Genomic DNA, 19384 nt, shown 5'->3' with positions numbered 1-19384 from the left:
CCTCAAGATCCTCAGCCCTGCCGCAGTGAAGCTCCAGCTCCCGGCTTCACTGCGGATCCACCCTGTGTTTCTCGTCTCCAGGATTAAACCACAGCACACCTCACCTCTCTGTGCCCCCGGACCGGCGCCGCCCCCTGCCCGGATCATCGACGGGGAGCCCGCGTGGACAGTACGCCGGCTCCTGGATGTCCGTCGTATGGGCCGGGGGTTCCAGTATCTTGTGGACTGGGAGGGGTATGGACCCGAAGAACGCTCCTGGGTGAAGAGGAGCTTCATCATGGACCCGGCCCTCCTGGCCGACTTCTACACCCGACACCCCAACAAGCCTGGCCGGGAGCCGGGAGGAAAAGGAGGTACTGCTGGCCCACCACCAGAGGTGCCTGAAGTGTGGGCTTCAGGCACGAGAGGGCGCTGCCGGCTCACAGGAACAGCCGGGAGTGACAGCTGTTATTCATCAGCTCATGACAGCTGTCACCCATCACCATCTCATCAACCACTCCTTAAAGGCCGGACGACATCTCCACCCCGCTGCCGAGATATCACCTACCATTGGAGGTAATAATCCTCAGCCGTATCTGTGCCGTATCGCACTCCATTTGTCTGTCTGTTACAGGAGTACCTGGTTACTTGCGTCAGCTGGAGGCTGAGCTGGTCGGTGATGGCAGGGTGACGGAGCGCACCCTTCATGATCAGTGAGACAAGTGACTGTTCAGGTTCTGTAAAAGACTGTGTGTTCGTAATTGCAGAGGTGGAGGTGTAATTCCCACCTGTATTGCTGACTATTACTGGGTGTGCACACACCCACACCTAACTGTTTCTGCTTCCTGCCAGCAGTACCAGATCCAACAGCCGGAGACGGTGGCCACCTGGAGACTCGGGACTTGGCGGCTCCAGTATCTTCCGGGTTCGGTGGCAGTGGAAATCGTGTGGGATCCGGTTCTTGTCTGGACAGACGTCTTCTATCCTCGAGCCTGCCCACACGTCACCTCTGTGGATTGACTACATATAAATTCTGTAATCGTTTGTATTTCGTTGTGCACATTCATTCATTCATTGTTGTGGGTCCGTGTCACTACACTTTCACCACATAATCATTGCATATGATATGACTAAATATAATATCAAAATCATACATATGTTCAGTCAGAGAAGGAATAGTGCACCAGATAAGTGTAAGAATTGTTCAGTTGGTGATACAAGCACCGCATTTAGTATAAATACTCTTCTTTTTCGTCCTTTTTGTTTTCAAAAAAGCTGTGAGCCACATGAAATAATATTTTTTTTAATTTTGGGGGTGTATTTCTGCAGCAGATAAATGTAAGAATCTTTCCGTTGGAAATACAAGCACCAAATTGGGTAGAAATACTTCCAAGTTCTTTTCTTCAAAAACGCTGTTAGCCACATGAAATTTTAATTTTTAATTTTAGGAGTATAAAGTTAAAGTCATTGTTTCATCTGTTCATCAGTACATTGTGAAAGTTTCCAGTTTTCATGCACTGATATGAGACCAAAGGAAACTCCATCACATAGAATCTTTCTGTATGCTTGCCTGACATAGTTTTGCCCACATTCCAAAGTGGTTTACTGGGGTGTGGCCAAATGGTTGCTAGTAACATCCGGGTGTTCATGGGCTTAACAGCTTCAATCATGTTCCAACATCTTTAAATGGGGTATTCCTAGTGAGTACAGCTGGAAACTTGTTTGATCGCGCTCCATCGGGTAAAACTTTAAAGCCAAAGCAGTGACTGTTGTGTTTCTGGCCAAGGGCGCAGCTTCTTACTTTCATTTTTGGGTGAGTTGCCACCAAAGGCTTGTCTGCTTGAACGCAAGCCAGAGTAAGCCGTTTTATCCCATTTTTGCACTCTTTTTGGACCTTGGGCGACTGCAGCAGAAAGCCACCCTGTGGAATAGCGGTGATGGGTCAGCAGTGAGGACTAGTGTTCATCCACAGGACATGGGTGACTATATTGAAAAAATACTATCTCTACTACTCAACCCTTACACCTCAAACACTCTCACATTCTGCAACATACACATTCTACAGTGTGCATCATGAAAATATTGTTTGAAGTTAATTTCTGATCCCCCCCCTTCCCCCAAAAAACAAAGTCAACAGTGCAATATTTAAGATTGTGAAAATATATGACAAAATACCCATTTTGAGGTTCCATCTTGAAGAAATAGCCACTATTTTGAAAACTGAATTGGCTAAGTGCATTTTTGCAAAAGTTAGTCCAAGAAGTACCATTGTGCCAGATTTTTTATATAAACATTCATCTGCGGCACTAGATGAGGTGCCTGTTTCTGTTATTCATACAAAGTCCTTTCCCACAGTGTTGTGTGGGTTTGTCACCATGCCATTTCAGTTTTAGAACGTAAATGCCTTTTAGTAGTCTGAAATTATACATTTCTGTGATTGAATAAAGTTTTACTTTCTGTGTGATTTTCTCCCATGTGCCGTCACTCAACCACCTCCATCACCTCAGTTTTCTTTAATGACCAGATACAAACAAAATCCTTTACTGAGGGTAGCGTGAAGGTACTGCAGTGTTATTCGAGTTTCAGAACATAACCACTATTAAAAATGTTTTAGTACAGTTCTCTGTGGAAATGGTCTCTCTCTCACTAACAACCACACATGCTGCTAATTTTTCATCATAAATCCAGGATCCCAACATCATCCAGCAGGTGGCAGTGTTCAGCAGATGGCAGACAGGTCTGTAGGATATTACATAAGCAAAACAAAGCTTTCTTTCTTTTCTTTGATTGATCTGATGTATCAAAGTTCACCAGATTTTAATCAGTTTGCACGAGCTGTACACACACTTATAAGTTGGAGATGTACAAGATGACAGCAATTATTCTTCTGGGAAGTCATTTTTTTTTCACATGTAAAGGGATGGACTAATTTTTTTACTGCATCCATCTATTCACTAATTGCATTTTACATGATACATGCCTCAGCTGTGGAAAACCCCAGCAATGTCAGTGTGCCGAATAATGACCACTTACAACCAAACACATCATGCCATCCTTGTGCTGGTATGAATGAATAATTTGTCAAGTCAAAACACACATGACTGATATATAGGTGTCAACCTGACTGCAGAAGGTGTAAAGATGGTGCAGGTTTCATTGTAACCATTAACTCCACCAGGTGATTTCACTGATTAACAGCAAACAGAATGAGTTCATCAATGAAATCACCTGGTGGAGTTAATGGTTACAATGATACCCGCACCCTCTTTACCCTTTCTTGAGTCAGGCTGACACCTATGCTGATATTTAAACCTCAAATGTTGTGTGACTTTATCTAATAGGTGTATTTTTTTTAGTTCGAGACAAGAAAATAAATTACATTATTTTCAATCGTCTAGTGTTACTTTAATAAGTTGGTGTCCTGCCATTCAACAACAGATGTTCATTATACTGCTGTTTATATAACACATCTGCCTACAGGCTGTGTTAAACTGAGCACAAAGCTGATTCCACTTACTGGATACACAACAGCAAGAACCCCATTAATTTTTGGGGATGTGTTACAGGCCTGGTGGTGACAACTTAAGTAATATTTCCATCACTTTACACATTTGGAAAGCAATAGCCAATTTAAAAAAGTACACCCCCTTATTGTTCAATGAAAGAGATTAATATTAGCCACAGATGACTCATACCAGGAGATGCACAATTTGACTGACCAACAGGTAGTATACTATTTAACCTGCTATTATTATTATTATTATTATTATTATTATTATTATTATTATTGCTGTTGTTCTTGGTATTATATTTACATACATCTATGGTGAAGTATTATCAATAAGAATGCAGACAACCAGAGGTGAGGAGAATTTACACTTTACTTTTATGTCCCAGTGGACATAAAAGACATCACACACTGACTTGTGTGTTATTAAATTATCACTCCACATGGTGCACTACACATCTCCAACACATGACACAATCCTCTCTGTTTGGCTAGAATGCCCCACAAATATCAGCAATATCACTTTGTCACTACCTAGGTTAAAATGAGTCATCTCATCTACTGCCTGTGTTGTCTCTTGGAGCAACATGACCATTGAAAATGAAGAACATGTGAGAGTCAGCCACGCCAGGCTATGATGTGCTTGATGCTTCTGTAAGGCCTCCATCACTTTTGTGAGCCTCAACTTAAAATTGTGGCTCAACAAAGTGGATTATACTGTAGATGTTTGTACATGGATGGTGTAGCTCACAGAGATGTAAGGAAATATCATATTTTCCGGAGTAAAAGTTGCACCAGAGTATAAGTCGCACCTGTTAAAAATGCCTCCTCAAGATGAAAAACCCCACACATAATTTGCACTGGAGTATAAGTCACATATTTTTGTATATTATCTGCTTGTTTATTTGAAATGCTGCAGTGTACTTTTTATTATTAGCATTTATTCATTAGAGTATATTTTGTTTAGTGCTTTGATTCTTAGGAACGTCCTATATCAAGAGAAATTATAACTATGATTATTAACCCTCGGGAGTTAACACGCCACTGTGTAAAAAGTCACATGACCTAATTAAGCAGACATAGCACACAATCCACTCCACTCTGACTGTCTGTTTGCAGGTGTGTTGAACGTGTGGAATTCAACCTCAACACCACTTTTCAAATTTCGTTAATAGGCCAAGTATAACTTGAATTATGGTTAATAATTTACACAAGTTTTTGGGGGGGAAATTATTATATTCTATTATACTGGATATATTCTACTATATTATTATATTCACTTCGCGTTTTGCAGACACCCGCAGCAAAACGACTAATTCCTCATTCAGCTGGAGAAGCAAGAGGGGTGGAATGAAATATGACTCCCTCCACTGCAGCAGGAGAGAGGGGTGTTCACCACTGGTGGAAAATTCAGGAGCTAACAAATCAAAATCACCAACTCCACGTGTTTGATGACAACCCACAGACCCCATGTGTGTATGTGTGTATGCGCATTTTGTGAATGTGACTTTTCTTCCGTGTCTCTCCGTCCGCAACAAAAAAAATACACAATTTTTTTCTTTATCACTGGTGCAAATATATATTTCCTAATAAATAATGATCCCCAATCCATATAATATTGTTGCTGAGAGAAGAAAAGTGTGGTTTTGTGTGGAGTGCAAAGCAGACGGCAATCAGTTTTGAAAGCTGTGTGATATTTGCCGTGCTTGGAGTGTGCTTTAGTGTGTGTGGTGGAGTGTTTTAGCATCTGTGGTTAGCGTGTGGTGTAGTTATTTTATTTATTTAGTGCATTAAAGTAATCAGGGGTCTGGACACGTCGTCTCATTTTTTTTTTTAACTGCATGAAGACGATCAAAGCACGAAGGGCATCATCAGAGTCTGAACCAGAGCATGATCAGTCTGATGATGAAGTGGACTTAATTCTTCTGGTCAGGTGGATTCACCGATCTCTGTGCACAGATCAGCCCGGTGGATCGGACCGCATGCTTCTCTTTCCATTTTCTCCAGGACTCTGTGATGCTGTGATGCAGCACTGACTCCTGGAACACAGAGCAGGCTCCAGACATGGAGAACACAGGAGTTCAGGTAGAGACCCCCCCCAAAAAAAGTCCAAAACACCAAGTTTTCTGTTTTTTTTTTTGTTTTGTTTTTTGTTTTTTTTGCCACTAACACAGCCAGGACAGTCTGTACCAACACCAATAAAAATGCTACAGAAATGACAAAATACACATGGATATTGAGGTGCAGTATCTACAAATTCTGGACAGGAATTGTTTTTTCTGAGTGGCACAAATATAATTTGTGTGGCATCTTATTGCATGTAATTAGCCACAAAAAAAGAGAAAAATGCCTGAAGCATTTTCTGCATTTTAATGTGAATTGTTGGATATACTTTGTTTATGCTACATTTTTACACACATTTTTGAAATTTACTTCTTTTTTGTTTTTTTTGTTTTTTTTTTTTTGCATTCTAAGTTATAAGAATGTTTCATTAAACATATTTCTGGTTTTCACAGTAAAAAAAAAAAAAAAAAAAAAAAAAACTTTTTTCTGACTCTAGGTTTTGGGGTGAATTTAGGGTCACTGTTTTAATGCATTAAGTCTGTAAAAACTGGTGAGGTTGTGCTGAAAAATTGACACCAAATAAATCCAGGTAAACAGGTTTTTAAGGTAAAGTATGAAGGTACAACCAGAAGTAGTCAAAAATGCCCCAAAATAGCCAAGACTTAATTTTCTTAGTTCCCCATTTCTATTTTTAAGTTGTTTGTAGTCAGTTCATTTCATTGATTTTTTTTTTTATAAACAGTCAAAATGAATGACTCTGAACTTATCTTTTTCAACAGATCCTCTTCAATAGAACCAGAATCTCACACCATTTAGAACCGTTCCTGATATTTATGCACAGTTATGTATTGTAGACTACTTGTGGAAGTGGAAAAGAATATTAAGTAACACAAAGGAATTTTCTTTTTTTACATGTGACTGCTTATGTTCATCAGCTCAAGCAGGCAACAAACTACCTACCAAATATGCATGATGCCCTTCAAGGAAAACAACAGCTTATTACACATATTCAGTTAAAATAGCTGGTGTGAAAGCCGCCTCATTTCATGGTCTGGACCGCAGCAACCAATTTGTTCTCACCATAAGAGGTGATCTCGGTTCAGACACAACATTTCTGCCCATTCATTTGTCTGAATGTATGCACAAATACTCATGTATCACTTTTCTTTCAAAGGCAATACATGTTCACAAACCAGTGGCCCAAGATAATAACTGGATGTTTTTGTACTCAGTCTCTCCTTGGCATACCTGCAAACATTTGATGTCACAATGCGGGACACCCACACGTGGCCATGAGTGCCAATGCCCAGACCCACAAAACTGCACAACTAATGGGTATCCCATACACGGTAATGCGGGACATGGGGTAAGTCCTGCCGAATGCGGGACGGTTGGCAGCTCTGCTTTGGATACCAATGGAATGACTGTACGTGAAACAAACATTTACTTAGGGAAACTAAGATGAGGAGCATTGCTTGTACTGTTACCATGTAGCATCCTACTAACACAGCATCTGGAAAGTATTCACAGCACTTCACTTTTTCCACATTTTGTTATGGTACAGCCTAATTCCAAAATGGATTATTTTTTTCCTTAAAATTCTACACACAATACCCCATAATGACAATGTGAAAAGTTTTTTGTTTTTTTTTGCAAGTTTATAAAACAACAACAACAAAAATACATGTACATTCACAGCCTTGAATAGACTGGTGTCCTGTCCAGGGTATAGCTTGCCTCACTCTGGATGACTGCTAGGATAGTCTCCAACTCCCTGTGACCCCTAATTGGAGTAAGTGGTTGAAGGTGAGTGAGTGAGTGTGAAGTATTCACAGCCTTTGTCATAACCTCAAAAACTGAGCTCAGGTGCATCCTGTTTCTACTGATCATCCTTGAGATGTTTCTACAGCTTAACTGGAGTCCACCTGGGGTAAATTCAGATGATTGGACATGATGTGGAAAGGCACACACCTGTCTACAAATACGGTCCCACAGCTGATGGTGCATGTCAGAGTACAAACCAAGCATGAAGTAAAAGGAATTGTCTGTAGATCTTCATGACAGGATTTCGAAGATCTTGAGGTCCAAATCTGGGGAAGGGTACAGAAACATTTCTGCTGCTTTGAAGGTCCCAATGAGCAAAATGGCCACCGTCATCTGTAAATAGAAGCTGTTCAGATCCACCACATGTCTGAGCCCCACACAGGACTGAGATAAACAATCCCCTGGATCCTACAGTAGCCTCCCTTAACCCTCTGGGGTCCAAGGGCATTTTTTGGACACTTCACTCACCTGGCATAAATGTTGCTGTTAACAGTTCTCCCTATATCCCACAATCAAGTTGTATTTCTCTTTTTTTTCAGGACAACCTGTGCTTTCAGAATATATATGTTTTTGTTGTGTTTTATAAGGGTAATAAAGGTTTACAATCAGAAATAAGAAAGGAAAAAATAAAGCAAAAAATAATTTTCCACACACATTTATTCAAAACACACAGCAAACTATAATAAAGAACTGTTTTGACACTTTATAAAGGTAACTTGAGGTCTTGTGTGAAAGAATGTGTGAAAAAAAGGTTCAAACAATAAACACAAATGCACATTTTGAACAATATATACATAATGGTCTATGCGTTTTGTTATTTTGATATGGTAAACAATGCTTTACATCGAGAAAGTTATCCAGTAACATTCACATGCAAACTAGTGGAGCAATCCTGATAGCTACACACTCTTTGTTTGAGCATGTGAGATTGTCATCAGAGGCGCTCCGTCTGCTTTCACTTTCGCTGTGAGTAATGGTGCAGGGCGCATTGGAATAGTATGTACTCATTGGAGCACCCAGGGGGCTATTCAAACGGGCCAACTAGTAACATATCACTCCTGAAAATGATCTTTGGCTTTTCACGTGAGGTAAATCTGCCCTACGATTGACTGAATTTTTGAAAACCATGTGACAGTGAACCATTTCCGATTGGACACTCACATTGCGCACGTCATTACACAGCTTCTATGAGGAGTACAAGGATGACCGATGGCTGGCTCGAAAGTCCGCGGAGTTAACTTTTCAGCAAAAAAAAAAAAAAAAAAGAGTAAGATTCTATCTCATATCATTAAAAAGCTATTTATAATTTAGTACAATTTAGTACACGACGGCGTCAGCCCCAGAGGGTTAATGTCCTGAGCGTATAGAGTAACATCCATATCCACACATTGTACAGAAGAAGACCCTCAGCAACAAGACCCACAACCATGCCTCCAAAGTAGGGGTGTAATGATTTGTTTTAGTGCTTGTCTTAATAATGATTCAATTCATGGTTGCCAATATGATTCAAGGACAATGTTTGTTCATTTTGCACGATATGATCCAAGATGATTCAGTGACTTGAAATTGATTCAGTAACTTTTTTTGGCCAAAAGTTCAACCAGTGGGACTGTGAAATAAATACCTAGATAGTTGTGCAAAGCGGGTAATCTGTTTACTGAACTTGGCTTCTGCACTAGCTGCAATCATGTTCCTGGCATGATCTGTGATAATGGCAGAATTCTTGTCTGAGATTTTCCACTACAGTAATGCACCAATATTTTTTTTTACCAGTATGGGCTTCATTTAAAACTCTGGTTGCAGAACAAAGGTCTTCATTTTCCATTCTGGAGTAATGTGATGAGAGGTAATTGTCACATAACTGAGCGCCTTGGGGCAACTGTTTGTTGTGATTTGGCGCTATATAAGAAAAAAGTTGATTGATTGATTGATAACTCTCTATTGCTACTCATCCAGCATTGTGTGAAATCCCATGGGGCCTTAGTAGGTGGTTGGAGAGATTTGTCATGTTGCCATGGTATTTGACTTGACCTTTAAATATCCTACAAACAGCAAGAGACTTATTTAAAACATTTCCGTCTTTGCAAAAGCCAAAGTGTTTTCACACACTGGACCACAATAGTGGCTTGATAATTTTTTGCTCACCGGCTTCTCCTCTGCCATCGGCCACACTATTTTGTTTCCTGATGCATGATGATGACATTACAAACAGGCAAACTGAGTCAAGTCACATTTAGCATTTTTATCATTAACAGTGCTAACAAAACATCCATATCAAATCTGTCGTGCTTAAATCCAATGCATAGGCATATAAATCGTCGATGTAGTAGATGAATTGTTACACCCCTACTCCAAAGCCAACCCCACACAACATATGCAAGCACGACTGCCACAGGACAAGGAACCCCAGCACCAGAAGATTGACAACCAGAGGCCACCTGTTAAATAACAGAAGTCATCATCTGATCAACAAGGCCCTAGAAAAAAATACTAAACTGCCATTCCAACTTGCTTTGGTGTTCAGGAGGTTATCACTTTAAAGTGGTGAGGTAAACCTAACTATCATCATACCTTTTCATATATATATATATATATATATATATATATATATATATATATATATATATATATATATATATATATATATATATATAGTCAATGGACAGACAAATACTGAGCATAGTATAGGAAATTGCATGGAATTAAGATTTAGGTTCCTTTTTTCCCATTGCACTACTGCACATGCATGGCCTTTTGAGTCTCTGTTACTACTTGGAACAGTGGCACTTTCAAGCAATAACTGGTTACTGTGTTAGCCTGGCATAACATGACATTATTATCTCTCATGGGAGAGTTTCTTATTTTATTGTTTTGGCTTCTTTTTTTATTCAACAATTCCACGCTAGATCCAGTATAGATGAACATTTTGCACAACTTTTATGCTCGATGTCCTTCCTGACACAAGTGCAGATGCATAAGTAGAATAGACAATGGCGGCAACTTGGACCAGGACCTTCTTTTTTGGAAACAATTGCACTAGCTGCTTACACCACTATGCTGCCCATCTCTCACTTAAAGAAAGTAATAACCCAAAATTTCTGTGTGATAAAACTCATGAGTGTTTCTCAACATTTGATGTAAACCACAAGCCTCTTCCAGTCAGCTTCATTCCATGTACCGCAACCACAAAGCACTGTTGAGATTGAGGAAGGCTGCATGTCATTGTGTCCTGCAGGCTCTCGGTCAATTGGCTACCTATCATTCTTTTCTCTGTATCAGCCAGGAAGGTCTTTGAAGTTTTGTTAGTGGTGAATATCTGTCAGGGCATTAATGGAAGCAATGTTTCTCATCAGGTATTAGATTTCTCTTTGTGTCAGTTTGTCTACATGTTCATTTGTTGCAAATCCTACAATACCTTGACAATCTATTACCTTCAAGGAAAAGGGAAGTACAGCTACTAAGCTACAAATGGCAAATTAATAAATATGTGTGTAAATGGTGTATATAAAAAAAAAAAGCATTTAAAAATAAGCCTCAAGTGTTTCTCTTTTTGTAAGAAGTTATAAACATATTCAGTGACATGCCTGAACAGGAACACTTGGGTAAACAAGAAGACCACAATGGATTTGTAATAAAGCAAAACAGATGTGCATGCAGTGTTGACTTTTAGTTTTAATTCAAGTGGTTGAGCTAAAATATTGTATTAACCACTTACGAGTTGCAGCCATTTTTTGTGTATAGCCTCCATTTCCATAAATAACTGGAAAACAGTTTCACAGCCAGGTGTTCTGTTAACTCCTCATTCTATGGCAAAATAAGATTAAAGATCTGGAGTTCATTCCAAGTTTTGAATTTGCATTTGGAAGCTGTTAATTGGCAATCTCAATATGAGGTACAGAAAGTGTTGTTGCAATTGAAGGAGGCTGTAATTCAGCTGGAAATAAATAAATAAATAATGCAGATATCAGAAAGTGTAGAAGTGGCCAAATTAATAATTGGTTCCATGTTGAAAAAGAAAAATGCACTGATGAGCGAAGTAACACTGAAAAGTCTGGAAGATCATGAAAGACATCTAAAGTAGATGATGGTAGGAATTCTTTCTTTGCTGAAGAAAAACTCCTTCACAACACTGGAGAAGATAGGCTTTTATCATTGCTAAAGTCTACAAACCAGAGATGACTTCATGAATGCAAATGCTAAAAGGTGTCAGATACCTGGACCCAAATAGGTAGGAGAAAAATGCAAGACTCTCTCAGGAGTGTTGTGAATAAATCAATCAAAAACAGGCAAGGATCCGAACAAGGCTAATCAAAAACAGACTACAAAAAGAGCAAGGAAGGCTGGAATGATGACACTAAGAAACAATGAACTGGGGAGGCATGGGTGTGAACAGAGGGCTTAAATAACAAGAGTGATTATGGTAAATTAGGAACAGGTGTGAAGGAACAACCATGAAAAAGGCGTGGCAAACAAGAGGAACAAGACACACTGAAATCCCAACCACCCAACAAGAGAGTGCAGTTAACAAAACACCAAGCAAACCACCACCTTAACATAATGACCAGACATAGCATGAAAATATTGAACAAACATAGCCACCCCACATGACATCGCCCAACACCCCCACCCCCAATGTCCGACCCCAGATGAGAAACGTGGAAGGCATGGATGAGAGCCGAGTCCAGAATGAAGTGCGGTGGAATCCAGTAGCGCTCCTCCAGACCATGCTCCAGCCAATCAACCAAGTACTGGATTCCCCCAGCCCAGATGATGAGCCACTGAACAATGAAGACTGGGCCCCCATCCATGAACTGGCTAGGCGGAGGCGGAACAGTGGAGAGAAAAGGGTTCTGTCTTCAAAGGTTTGACCTGGCTCAAATGGAATGTCGGGTGGATGCACATGGCCTTGGGGAGTTTGAGGCAGATGGCCACTGAATGAACAACCTTAGAGATAGAGAAAGGTCCTGCAAATCTGGGAGTGAGCTTCTTTGATTCCACACATAGCCGCAGATGGTTCGCGTATAACCACACCTAATGACCAGGAGCACAGGACAGGGCGAGGGACCTTTTGCAATCTGCAGTTGACTTGCAGATAGCCAACAACGTCACTGCTGTGCACCTGAGGGCTTAATGGTTTGTCTTCAATCAAAACCTCAGGTTTTGGTTGAGGAAACATGTTAATTACAACAAAGTTAGGCTAAGCTTGGTACATGTGACATCATCTGTAGCGTTGCAACTCCACAGGAGACAATAATGACACAAAAGGGATGCTGGAGCAATTACACAGAAAAGTGATTTCATGTCCCTTCTGCATCCTGGCATTTTTTAGGATGCACACTGGACTCCCAAAGGACATCATCCTGTGCAACGGGGGTATAAGCCACAGTGACAACCATTAAGCCCTCAGGTGCACAGCAGTGACATTGTTGTTGGATGCAATTAGTTTCCAGCCATAAAGCTCCCCAAAAACCATTGCAATGAATGCAAATCTGCCCCAAGTGTTAAATCTAAAGGTTTTTATTTTTTCCAGTATTTTAACTTTTAATTTTTAAAAGTTTAATTTTTATTTTTTATTTTTTTTTCCTGGTTGTTTAGACTGGTGTACCGTAGCATGCAATGCAGCCAAAGCTGGAAAAAAATAAATAAATAAATAAATCAGAAATGCCAAATCTGGCAAGACACACAATGTGTGCTTGGCATTAAACTATCTGGAACCAAAAGCCAGTGCTTCATCATATTTTGACAATTCTTGATTAGGAAAGGAGCACAAAGTCAGCAACAACAGCTGCTGCTAGTGTAGAGTTTAGGGTGAATTAATGCCTCCTGTAAGCTAAAATGGAGATCATTTCAAATATATCATCAGGTGTATGTGCTGTGGGGATTGTAAATTTACAATTCAGATGTAAATGATTTGGCATTATAATTTCCCTTTAACTCACACTTTAAGTTATGAAATTCTAAATCCTGTGTCTCAGCACTTAAAAAACTTACAGTGAGTACAGCTAACTTAAAAGAAGTTGAGTAAATGTCTTCTCCATGGTTGGCTCATTACTGCGACCTTCTGCAAATCTCCTGAGATGCAAATTCTTTCCTCATATGTTGTCCTTTTTGATCATATTTAGTATAATTTTGTGACTGAGGGTGGCACAGTGGCTTAGTGCTGTTGTCTCACAGCAAAAGATCCTGTGACTGTTTTCCACCTGGTCCTTTCTGTGTGCAGTTTGCATGTTCACAGCGTCTGTGTTTGTCTCCTCCGACCATGAAAAACATCAGGATTTGCCTTTGCCCTTGACCAAGGCAGCCTGTCTACAAATGGAATTGGAGTTAGTCTCTGTGCAGCAGATTGTGGCTATGCACTTGTTTCTACTGGTTAAATTGTCTCTAACTGTAATTAGGATGAGTTTAATGCAGAGGACAAATTTTGTCACATATGTCCATATATGCACAATGGCACAAACAACCCATCTTTATATACCTGCCTGAAACTGCATTTCCATTTTTTGTAACCATCAATATGGAGGATAGCACTCACTCCCACATTTAATGAATAAAATGTCAATCTCAGGTCAACCAGCTTTCAGTTGGATTTCTTTACACACACACATTTCATTCTGAGAAAACTGTTTAAAATTTCCAAAACAGCCTACTTGAATGCACAAAGGCACAAATACTGACATCCTCTGAGCCTGACATCGTCTTACCTGTTTCACTGCTGCCGTTGAAATAGGGAAAATGAGTTGTAAAGCAAACTTTTACGGATGTATAAAAGCAATTCTTTCAGTTCTGGCCTCCTGATCTTCTTGTTAGAAGTGGGCAATACCGGGAATTTTGGTATTGATCCGATATCAAGGAAATACAGGCCCAGTATCGCCGATATCGATACCGATACTGATACTTTTTCATATTTAAGCTTCATAGATCCAAAGGATCCAAAAGACCTAGTATAGAATTTCGCCAAACATTGTACGTGACAACAAAATACTTTATCACAAAACATTTTTGTTTAAAAAAATATCACTCAACACAACTTAAAACAAAATCTCCTGAGGTAGAGGGCTGACTCAAGGAGTGAGTGGGCGGGCCAGGCTGAGCCTACCTGCATGGCTGTTGGCTGGCACCACTGAGCCACATGACGGTGCAACAACAGAAGACCAGAGGGGGGGAGGGTGCGCTGCTCCGTGTTGTGTGACACCGCGCAGCGCTGCTCTTACAGACAGACAGTAGACTTTGATGAATCTGCGTGTGCAGCAGTCAGTACGTGCGGGAGAGAAAAAAAGCTTGAGTATCGATATTTTTACACGAGGATCATTCAATATCAATACCAGCGTTGGTATCAATATTATTGATATTAGGATCGATCTGCCCACCTCTACTTCTTGTCCTTCTACACTAACCACATTGCATCCAGAAAGTATTCAGTGTTTCACTTTTCCCCCACATATAGCCTTATTCCAAAATGGAGTAAATTATTTTTCCCCTCAAAATTGTACTCACAACACCTATAATGACAACATGAAACATGTTTGCAAATTTGTTAAATATAAACTAAATCACATGTAATAATTGGAATATATTATAGAAGACATACCTTACTGAATTTTCATGGAGCTACTTAACTTCCAGTTCTGTGCTTAGTGGTTTCACTACCCCGGCAGACTGGTTTAGGTTAAGTTTTTTGTGTCTGGTAATCTTTGCATATGTTCCATATACTGTTTGTACATTATGTAACTTATTCTTAGCTAGTCTTACATTACAACTAATTTACTGTTTTTTCTACCTACAATATATATATATATATATATATATATATATATATATATATACATATATATATATTTTTTTTTTTCCCTGATACTATAATAACTATGTAAACCTGGTTCTCAAGACCAGGCACCTAAGTGGCTCTATTCTACTCTCCTTTTTTAGATATACCTTAGTATACACTAGTGAAGTTCTACTTTATAATTGGAATATATTATAGAAGACATACCTTACTGAATTTTCATGTACATAAGTATTCACACACTTTGCTCAAAATTTTGTTGATGGACCTTTGGCAGCAATTACAGCCACACATCTTCCTGAATATGATGCCACAATCTTGTTGCACTTATCTTTGGGTAAATTTTCCCATTCCTGTTTGCAGCACCTCTCAAGCTCCATCAGGTTGGAAGGGATGCATTGATACACAGCAATTTTCAGATCTCTCCAGCCCAGCTTTGCATTTTGTATCACGTTATACAGCTTCATGATGAAGTGGTATTGAGGAGGATTTTCTTAAAAAGAAGACCTGAAAGTTTAGCTACAAATTGCCATAAGGTACATCTAGCCTAGATTTGATGGGACAGTGGTATGTTTACCACTGTGTTACATCACCTTTCCTTCTAACAACATTCAATAAGCGTTTGGGAACTGAGGACAATAATTGTTGTATTCTTTCCCATTCTTGCTTGATGTACGACTTCGGTTGTTCAACAGTCCAGGGTCTCCGTTGTCGTATTTTGTGCTTCATAATGTGCCACACATTTTCAATGGGCGACAGGTCTGGACTGCAGACAGGCCAGTCTAGTAGACGCACTCTTTTACTACGAAGCCACACTGTTGTAACACGTGCAGAATGTGGCTTGGCATTGTCTTGCTGAAATAAGCAGAGATGTCCCTGAAAAAGACATTGGTTGGATGACAGCATGTGTTGCTCCAAAACCTGGATGTACCTTTCAGCATTGACATCCATGATTTCCAAAAACAATTTGAAATGTGGACCCATCAGTCCACAACACACTTTTCCACTTTGCATATGTCCATTTCAAATGAACTCGGGCACAGAGAAGGAAGACACGTTTCTGGATGTTGTTGATGTATGGCTTTCGCTTTGCATGGCAGAGTTTTAACTTGCACTTGTCGATGTAGCGACAAACTGTGTTAACTGACAATGGTTTACTAAGTGTTCCTGAGCCCACACGGTACGATCCTTTACACAATTATGTCAGTTTTTAATGCAGTGCCGCCTGTGGGATGGAATCTCACAGGAATTCAATGTTGGTTTTCGGCCTTGCCGCTTATGTGTAGAAAGTTCTCCTGATTCTCTGAATATTCTGATTATATTATGGACTGTAGATGATGGAATCCCTAAATTCCTTGCAATTGAACGTTGAGAAACATTGTTCTTAAACTGCTGGACTATTTTTTCACGCAATTGTTCACACAGTGGTGATCCTCGACCCATCTTTGCTTGTGAACGGCTGAGCCTTTTGGGGATGCTCCTTTTATACCCAATCATGACACAATTAGTGCCCTCACTTCCCAAATGCTTATTGAGTGTTGTTAGAAGGCAAGGTAATGTAACACAGTGTTAAACATACCACTGTCCCAGCTTTTTTGAAATGTGTTGCAGGCATCCATTTCAAAATGAGCAAATGTTTGCACAAAAACAATAAAGTTTATCAGTTTGAACACTAAATATCTTGTCTTTGTGGTGTATTCAATTGAATATAAGTTGAAGAGGATTTGCAAATCATTGTATTCCGTTTTTATTTACATTTTACACAACACCCAACTTCATTGGAATTGGGGTTGTATATAATTAGGCCAAATTTTAGCTCTCCTCAGAGCTACCCACTGGATTTCTGACAAACACAGCACTGATTTGCTGAGTATTAATTTCTCATTGAGAAATTGAACACCAAGCTGTCATAATATCAATCAATCAATCAATCAATTTTATTTATATAGCACCAAATCACAACAAACAGTTGCCCCAAGGCACTTTATATTGTAAGGCAAGGCCATACAATAATTACGTAAAAACCCCAATGGTCAAAACAACCCCCTGTGAGCAAGCACTTGGCGACAGTGGGAAGGAAAAACTCCCTTTTAACAGGAAGAAACCTCCAGCAGAACCAGGCTCAGGGAGGGGCAGTCTTCTGCTGGGACTGGTTGGGGCTGAGAGAGAGAACCAGGAAAAAGACATGCTGTGGAGGGGAGCAGAGATCAATCACTAATGATTAAATGCAGAGTGGTGCATACAGAGCAAAAAGAGAAAGAAACACTCAGTGCATCATGGGAACCCCCCAGCAGTCTAAGTCTATAGCAGCATAACTAAGGGATGGTTCAGGGTCACCTGATCCAGCCCTAACCATAAGCTTTAGCAAAAAGGAAAGTCTTAAGCCTAATGTTAAAAGTAGAGAGGGTGTCTGTCTCCCTGATCTGAATTGGGAGCTGGTTCCACAGGAGAGGAGCCTGAAAGCTGAAGGCTCTGCCTCCCATTCTACTCTTACAAACCCTAGGAACTACAAGTAAGCCTGCAGTCTGAGAGCGAAGCGCTCTATTGGGGTGATATGGTACTATGAGGTCCCTAAGATAAGATGGGACCTGATTATTCAAAACCTTATAAGTAAGAAGAAGAATTTTAAATTCTATTCTAGAGTTAACAGGAAGCCAATATGGGTGAGATATGCTCTCTCCTTCTAGTCCCCGTTAGTACTCTAGCTGCAGCATTTTGAATTAACTGAAGGCTTTTCAGGGAACTTTTAGGACAACCTGATAATAATGAATTACAATAGTCCAGCCTAGAGGAAATAAATGCATGAATTAGTTTTTCAGTATCACTCTGAGACAAGACTTTTCTAATTTTAGAGATATTGCGTAAATGCAAAAAAGCAGTCCTACATATTTGTTTAATATGCGCTTTGAATGACATATACTGATCAAAAATGACTCCAAGATTCCTCACAGTATTACTAGAGGTCAGGGTAATGCCATCCAGAGTAAGGATCTGGTTAGACACCATGTTTCTAAGATTTGTGGGGCCAAGTACAATAACTTCAGTTTTATCTGAGTTTAAAAGCAGGAAATTAGAGGTCATCCATGTCTTTATGTCTGTAAGACAATCCTGCAGTTTAGCTAATTGGTGTGTGTCCTCTGGCTTCATGGATAGATAAAGCTGGGTATCATCTGCATAACAATGAAAATTTAAGCAATGCCGTGTAATAATACTGCCTAAGGGAAGCATGTATAAAGTGAATAAAATTGGTCCTAGCACAGAACCTTGTGGAACTCCATAATTAACCTTAGTCTGTGAAGAAGATTCCCCATTTACATGGACAAATTGTAATCTATTAGATAAATACGATTCAAACCACCGCAGCGCAGTGCCTTTAATATCTATGGCATGCTCTAATCTCTGTAATAAAATTTTATGGTCAACAGTATCAAAAGCAGCACTGAGGTCTAACAGAACAAGCACAGAGATGAGTCCACTGTCTGAGGCCATAAGATCATTTGTAACCTTCACTAATGCTGTTTCTGTACTATGATGAATTCTACAACCTGACTGAAACTCTTCAAATAGACCATTCCTCTGCAGATGATCAGTTAGCTGTTTTACAACTACCCTTTCAAGAATTTTTGAGAGAAAAGGAAGGTTGGAGATTGGCCTATAATTAGCTAAGATAGCTGGGTCAAGTGATGGCTTTTTAAGTAATGGTTTAATTACTGCCACCTTAAAAGCCTGTGGTACATAGCCAACTAATAAAGATAGATTGATCATATTTAAGATCGAAGCATTAAATAATGGTAGGGCTTCCTTGAGCAGCCTGGTAGGAATGGGGTCTAATAGACATGTTGATGGTTTGGATGAAGTAACTAATGAAAATAACTCAGACAGAACAATCTGAGAGAAAGAGTCTAACCAAATACCTGCATCACTGAAAGCAGCCAAAGATAACGATACGTCTTTGGGATGGTTATGAGTAATTTTTTTTCTAATAGTTAAAATTTTATTAGCAAAGAAAGTCATGAAGTCATTACTAGTTAAAGTTAAAGGAATACTCGGCTCAATAGAGCTCTGACTCTTTGTCAGCCTGGCTACAGTGCTGAAAAGAAACCTGGGGTTGTTCTTATTTTCTTCAATTAGTGATGAGTAGTAAGATGTCCTAGCTTTACGGAGGGCTTTTTTATAGAGCAACAGACTCTTTTTCCAGGCTAAGTGAAGATCTTCTAAATTAGTGA

Source organism: Thalassophryne amazonica, chromosome 8 (genome assembly GCF_902500255.1).
Source record: "Thalassophryne amazonica chromosome 8, fThaAma1.1, whole genome shotgun sequence".
Classification (NCBI taxonomy): Eukaryota; Metazoa; Chordata; class Actinopteri; order Batrachoidiformes; family Batrachoididae; genus Thalassophryne; species Thalassophryne amazonica.
The sequence above is the reverse complement of the archived record's forward strand: the minus strand, read 5'-3'. Positions refer to the sequence as shown.